General features: G+C 48.4%; 1 long non-coding RNA gene across 3 annotated transcripts in view; it reads right to left on the bottom strand.

Annotated features, from left to right (window-relative positions):
* Nucleotides 1–5,300: 5,300 nt before the first annotated feature.
* LOC143960082 (uncharacterized) overlaps nt 5,301–6,966 on the bottom strand; it is a 64,096-nt gene continuing 62,430 nt past the window's right edge. For all 3 annotated transcript variants that reach the window (XR_013270257.1, XR_013270258.1, XR_013270259.1), the window contains exon 6: nt 5,301–6,058. This is a non-coding gene — a long non-coding RNA (uncharacterized LOC143960082). The remainder of the gene's footprint in view (nt 6,059–6,966) is intronic.

The raw sequence follows: 6,966 nt of genomic DNA, 5'->3' as shown, positions 1-6,966 counted from the left end.
GGAAAAAAAACAGCATAAAAACTTCATCCACCATGGCAAGTGGGAACTAGTGAAACTAAACCCACAAAAAAAAACAGCAGCGTGTGGAAAAATTCCAAGACTGCAACATTGTGGAGGTAATGCAACAGTGCATTAACAAAACAGTACTGCGTTTTTATCGAAAACCAGGAAAAAACTCAATTGCAACTACACAAAACTTTGCGGCCAAACCCAGCATCAGCCGATGCACTGACGTCTACCTTGTAGAACTTGGTAAACGTATGGACAGACGACCAGGTCATCGCCTTACACACCTGAGCGACAGACGCTTGGTGTCGGAAGGCCCAAGACGTTCCGATTGCTCTTGCAGAGTGGGCCGTGACTGGAAAGGGGGGCACCTGCCCCTTCAAGGCATAGGCTTGTACTAAAATCTGTCTGATCCACCTGGAAATGGTGGCCGACGAGACCGCCATACCTTTCTTAGGACCAGCCACCGAAACAAACAGTGAGTCTGACTTCCGAAATCGAGAGCGTGAAGGGCCACCTCCTTGGGGTGCTTCGGTTTAGGACACAACAATGGTAATACAATGTCCTCATTGATGTGAAAAGCCGAAACCACCTTCGGTAGAAAGGACGGTTGCGGACGCAACACCACCTTATCCCTGTGGATGACCAGATAAGGCGACTTGCATGACAAGGCAGCCAATTCTGAAACCCTCTTGGTCGATGTGATGGCCACTAGAAAGACCAATTTCTGTGAAAGGGTCAACAAGGGAATCTCCCGGATATTCTCAAACGGCAGCTTCTGAAGCGCTGACAACACCAGGTTCAAATCCCATGGAGGTAACGGAGGACGCATCGGAGGGACTACATGTCCCACCCCCTGAACAAAGGTACTCACTAATGAGTGAGACGCCAGGGGTCGCCGGAAAAAGACAGCCAGAGCTGAAATTTGCCCCTTGATGGTGCTCAACGCCAACTTCTGGTCTACACCCTGCTGAAGAAACAGCAGGATCCTGGATATAGAGAAAGAGCGCGGATGCCACCCTTTATCCTCACACATGGAGATATAGGCCTTCCAAGTACGATGGTATATCTTCATGGAAGAAGATTCCCACTCCCTAAACATAGTTGGAATCACCGAGTCTGACAGACCCCGGTTCCTCAACATCTGGCTTTCAACAGCCATGCCATTAAAGCCAGTGATGGTAAAGCAGGGTGAAAGATTGGACCTTGAGATAGGAGGTCCTCTCGCAATGGCAGTCGCCGGGGAGCGTCTGCCACCAGACGCACCAGGTCTGCGTACCAGGGCCGCTGAGGCCAATCTAGGGCAACCAGGATTACTGGGATCCCCTCGGCTTCCACTCTATGCAGCAGGCGTGGCAACAGTTTTAGTGGAGGAAAGGCGTAGATTAGCCGGTACTGATCCCACTGAGCCACCAGCGCGTCTGCCCACGGTTCTCTGGTCCTGGACACAAATCTTGGTACCTTCCGATTGAGACGGGAAGCCAATAGATCCACATCTGGTGTGCCCCACCTCAGGCACAGCAGCCTGAATATCTCCGGATGCAATGCCCATTCTCCTGGGCCCAGCATCTGTCGACTCAGATAGTCCGCCTGCCAATTTTCCACCCCTGGGATGTAAATGGCTGACAGGGCCGGTACGCTCTGCCCACTGAAGTATGTGAGCAACCTCCCGAGCAGCGGCTGAGCTTCTTGTACCCCCTTGGTGATTTATATACGCCACAGCCTTGGTGTTGTCTGACTGTATCCTGATCGGACGCCCTTGAAGACTCATCGACCATGTGTGGAGGCGATTGATCGGCAACTTGGATTCCTCCGCCGACCAGAGGCCCTGAGCCGACTGAATCCCCATCACTCCACCCCAGCCCGACAGACTGGCGTCCGTAGTGATCACCGTCCATGTCAGAGGAAGGATTTGTCCCACTTCATCAAAATCTCCTTCTGCAGGACTCTGGTGTGGAACTGGGCATAAGGTACCGCCTCGAAGGAGGCTACCATGAGCCCCAGCACTTGCATTCAAAAGCGGAGAGACGACCACTTGCGGCTCATCAGTAGATTGTCCGCCAATCTGAGAGTCATCATTTTGTCTGAGGGGAGAAAAACCCTTGCTTCCCTGGAGTCCAATAGTAACCCCAGGTACTCCAGACACTGAGTCAGTACAACCACCGACTTCTTTAGGTTCAACAGCCACCCAAATACTTGCAGGGTCTCCAAGGTGATCTCCACATCCTCCTCTAATTATGAGGCAACAAATTGGTAGTGGGCTTCCCCAACTGCCAAATGCAGACATTTTTGATGTCGAAGGCATATGGGTATGTGCAGGTACGCATCCTGGATGTCAAAGGACGCCAGGGAGTCCCCTTGATGGAGTGCAGCGACTACTGAGCAAACTGATTCCATTCGAAACCTCTGCACTTTTACAAAGTGATTGAGGGCTTTTAAGTCCAAGATCGGACGTACCCCTTCCTTCTTGGGGACCACAAACAGATTTGAGTAGAACCCCTGGAAGCGTTCCGATTCCGGAACTGGTACAATAACCCCCTGATTCAGCAGGTCCCTTACCGCCCCTAACAGGGCCTCCCGGCGAACCGGGGACACGGGTATGCTGAAGGCGAAGAATCTGTTTGGCGGCCAAGAGAGGAACTCTATCTTGTAGCCTGCGGAAATCAGGTCGTAGACCCATTTGTCGGATAACCGGGAGGTCCACCGGGCTGCAAACTCCCGAAGGCGACCCCCCACCCGAGTTGTGGGTGGGGGCAAACCTTCATGCGGTAGCACTTTTGTTCGCAGGCTTGCGGTTCCAGGGATGCTTCTGACTGTCCGTGGACGTCCTGTCGAGCTGGGAACGTTTTGTCGAAGCACCGGGCAGACGAAAAAGCCGCTTGTGAGCGGAAAAAGAGGGCCCTTGCCTGCGGCGTGACTCCTTAGCCTTCCTGGCCTGTGGGAGTAGTTTACTCTTACCACCCGTGGCATTCTTAATAATGTCACCCAACAAAGCTCCAAAGAGTCGGTCGCCAAGGAAGGGAAGATCCGTCAGGGCTTTCTTGGATGCCTGGTCAGCAGACCAGCATTTCAACCAAATCAGGCGCCTCAGCAACCCCAGATGACACTGAAGCCCTGGATAACAGAGAGGGAGTATCCAGGGCCACGTCACAAATGTACTTAAGGCCTTGCACTAGTTGGTGTGCTAGTTCCACGCAGACAGGGAAGGCCTGTTGCCCTCCCAATTCGCGGTGCAAAAGTTTTGTCCAGTCAGTCAGTGTCTGCGACACCAGTGCGGATGCCAGTACAGGTCGCATGGCTGACCCCACAACCGTAAACAAGGAACAAGCCACCGCCTCAGCCTTCCTGTCCATGGGATCCTTGAATGCAGGAGTCCCCTCAACCAGGATCATGGTTACGCTATTTAACCTGGAGCCGACCACTTTTTGAGAAGGCTTTCCTCAAAGGGGTAACACACCGCCATGTTTTTGGGGGCCGAAAAGGTCCTTTGCGGCTGACCCCATTCCCTGTAGATGAACCTGTCAAAACAAGTAAAATACGGGAACACCTTAGGTGAACGTGCTGGCTTGCGGGACCCAAAAGGAACCGGTACATCAGGGATCCGCTGGCTCCTGGATCTTCAGGGTATCACGCACAGCTGTGATAAGTGCTCCAACAAGTGGTTTGTCACACCTGGACCTGGACGGGGAATCATCCTCGCCGTCCGAATGGTCCTGGTCAGAGCAGGGGTCACCAGCCGCAGCAGGGCCCGAGTCTGCATCAGAGCTCTCCCCAGAGGACGGGGGGCAGGGGCCTTATACGTGCACCTTTCCTTTCACGCACCGCCTTTATTTTCGCAACAAAAGAGTTGAAGACCGCCTTCAGGGTGTCCATGGGCACTGCGCTATCCGCAGGTGAGCCGGTTGCAATAGCCTGGATTTCGGGTGAAGAAACACCAGTTTCTGAAGGCATGCTGACCCTACCCTGCCTGGCACCTGAACTTAGGGAACTTAGGACAGTGAAAGTCCCACCCTCCTGCTGCTGCCACCTGGGGGGGGGGGGGGGGGGGGTTCCTAGCGCCGGACTCACCACCCTGGGGCGTTCTGTGATGGTTACTAGCCATGCCTGTAGTCCCCAGGAGGTTACCCAGTTGCAGAGTGAAGAAACTGTGTCGGCAGCAGCTGCAGAAAAGAGCAGTGAAACTATCTGCAGAGCTTGCACCAGTGTTCAGGGAATGGCCATCCAGCATTCTGTATACACAGTGGACACAGGAAACAGCATGTGATAGCACATGGCATGCTATCACAAGAGAACTGTGGTGAAAAGAGCGCTCGGGCTTCAAAAAAACGGCCGCCGATGCAACTAATAGGAAAATCCCATAGAAAATGGACACTGAGGCTCACAAGGGGAATCTGCTCTGCCCTCAGCCAAAATGGCCACCGGACAGCACCATACGGTGACAGGAAAAATCCTAAAACAGCGATGCCTTCAACCAGCAAAAGTACCTCCACAGACATCTTTTGGGACCCCCCACACTGGGACCAGGACCATCGCTAGCCGCACAGACCCCATACAGGTGAGAGACCCAGCGATCCCCATACACACACCGTCTACATCACATGCAGCGCCCCCCCCGGGGGGGGGGGGCAAGGAGGGAAGATAGGGACGTGGGAGAGAAGAGAAGGAGGTGAGGTGGCCTCCGAATCGACCTCCCAGGGAATGCCCAGCTGCTCAACCCCCAGAGGAAGGGAGAGCCGTACTTACCAGTCCTGAAGAGCTGGGAGACATTCCATCACAGACCCACTCCTGTGCAGTTACAGGGTGGCTGCTGATCCGGTATACTGTGATCCAGATATCAGTAGCCCAGTCATATGTATATACCGGAGCATTGAAGCTCACGACCACCTCTGGAGCTGGGGTATGTCGTGGCCTGCCGAGCCTTAGCTGCGACCTGCACACGCTTGATGGCCGGATTGGGGAGACTACAAGGATAACTTAACCAGCCTGTCACCCAGCCGGCAGTTGATAGAAGATCCCAGGATCTTTCATCTTGAGCCAAAGTATAAATCCTGCATCAAAAATATGGACTAAAGGGCCCGCAGGGTTCCTAGGTCATTCTCCTTCACTAGGCAAAATAAAACTGAGTCTGCTGGGGCAGCAGGGAGGGTTGTTAGCACAGGGTCCACCCCTTGGGAGGTACTGAAAGTTCTGTGTATTGTGTTACAATTTTGCCTAGTTCTCCTAGTGGCAAGCTAACAAACCCATTTAGTTACAGAGAGGAGCTGTGTCAGTCGGTGAATATAAGAGAAAGGCAATTTTTCACAACATTTATGGTCTTTTTTTTATTTATAGCACAAAAAATTAAATACCCATTAGTGATTAAATACCACCAAAAGAAAACTCTATTTGTGTGGAAAAAAGCACTCAAATTTCATTTGGGTACAGTGTTGAAAGACTAATTGTCATTAAAGAGTCATTGTCATTCAAAGTGTGAGAGCACTGAAAGCTGAAAATTGTTCTGGGAAGGAAGGGGGTTAAATGCCCTATATTGAGTTGGATAAAGACATTTATAAAGACATTTATTGTATGAAGCCTCAGGGTGAATCAGAAATCAAGAATCAACTCATAGCTAAAGTTGATTATGGGTACAGAGAAACATTAACAACATATATATATGTACACATACATACATACACACACATATATATTTTTCACTTAAATACATTTTTTAAAAACTCTTGGAAGGACAGGGGGTGAATATTAGTCTGTCAGTGTGGAATGTACATTTGTGAACATGACAGCTTTAGGCGCTCCAACATATGAAATCTACTTTGTGGCTTTCTAGAAGTCGAGTCTGTCCTTGTAGGATTCGTGTGGTGTGGATTTTGTGTTGAATTAAACTTCCAAGAGTGAATGAAATACAAGATCTTCCGAATGATGGTCCAAGCCAAAAACTGACAAAGCTGAGGTCTGGCAGCAGATGGACAATTCTAAGGTTGCAATAGGAAACAGCACAATACAGAAGGAATACCAGTCCACAAATGCACTGTACAGATAGCTTCCCTATGAAGATCTGCCAAGAAAAGAGAGATAAGATTTGTGACCTGTATCATGATACACAGAATATCATAGCAGACAGCAACTACAATACAGGAAGTATTATACAAGTACAACATAGCTGTCAGATATCTCTGATTTTGAAGTAGAATAATGACGCATCGAACCAGGCAGGACACCAGTGATGCAGGTTTATTAACAACAGCTGGGAACATACAGGTTTATGTTCAAAGTATTACAAGATGCAGGTCTAAAGTATACAGTTTCTTACAATGCAAGCATATTAGGTACAACATGATTGGTTGCTAAGATCTACGTTAATGTAACTAACCATAAATCTGACACCTGCCATACAATCAGACACACTTACTCATTCCCAGAATTCATATATGTTTATTAAAATTATTTATAACTGGTTTTGTCTATGGTTTTACCCATTAAAATACTTGGCACCCAGTCATATTAAATCAAACCCTCCTTGTCCTGATACGACTTCACCAACACAAGGATAACAGATTTATTACTTTGGGAAAATGAACTTGCAACAACCCTACCTTTATGTGTTATATGTCTTTAGTTTTTCACTATACAATCCTATATGTAAGTATTCATATATTGGTTTCACAAAAAGGTACTGTATTATTTACAATATTATATATATATATACACACACAAAGCTAATTGCTTTATTCAATATTGTCTTATTAGTATATATTGTCAGAACATTTGAGGTTATATATATATATATATATATATATATATATATATATATATATATATATATATATATCTTGTATCTCTTTTTAAAGTTGAAATTAAGTTCATAGCTAAACAAATAGGCATTGTTGCAAAAGTTGTTTTATGTCTTACAAAGAGTCTGTAAGTCTGGTTGTGCCATCTCCCAGGTTATAATTCAAAGGTTTG

Source organism: Lithobates pipiens, unplaced genomic scaffold (assembly GCF_037356315.1).
Source record: "Lithobates pipiens isolate NorthernLeopardFrog02 unplaced genomic scaffold, aLitPip1_a1.2 Scaffold_8, whole genome shotgun sequence".
NCBI lineage: Eukaryota > Metazoa > Chordata > Amphibia > Anura > Ranidae > Lithobates > Lithobates pipiens.
This window is presented reverse-complemented; position numbering and strand designations above follow the sequence as displayed.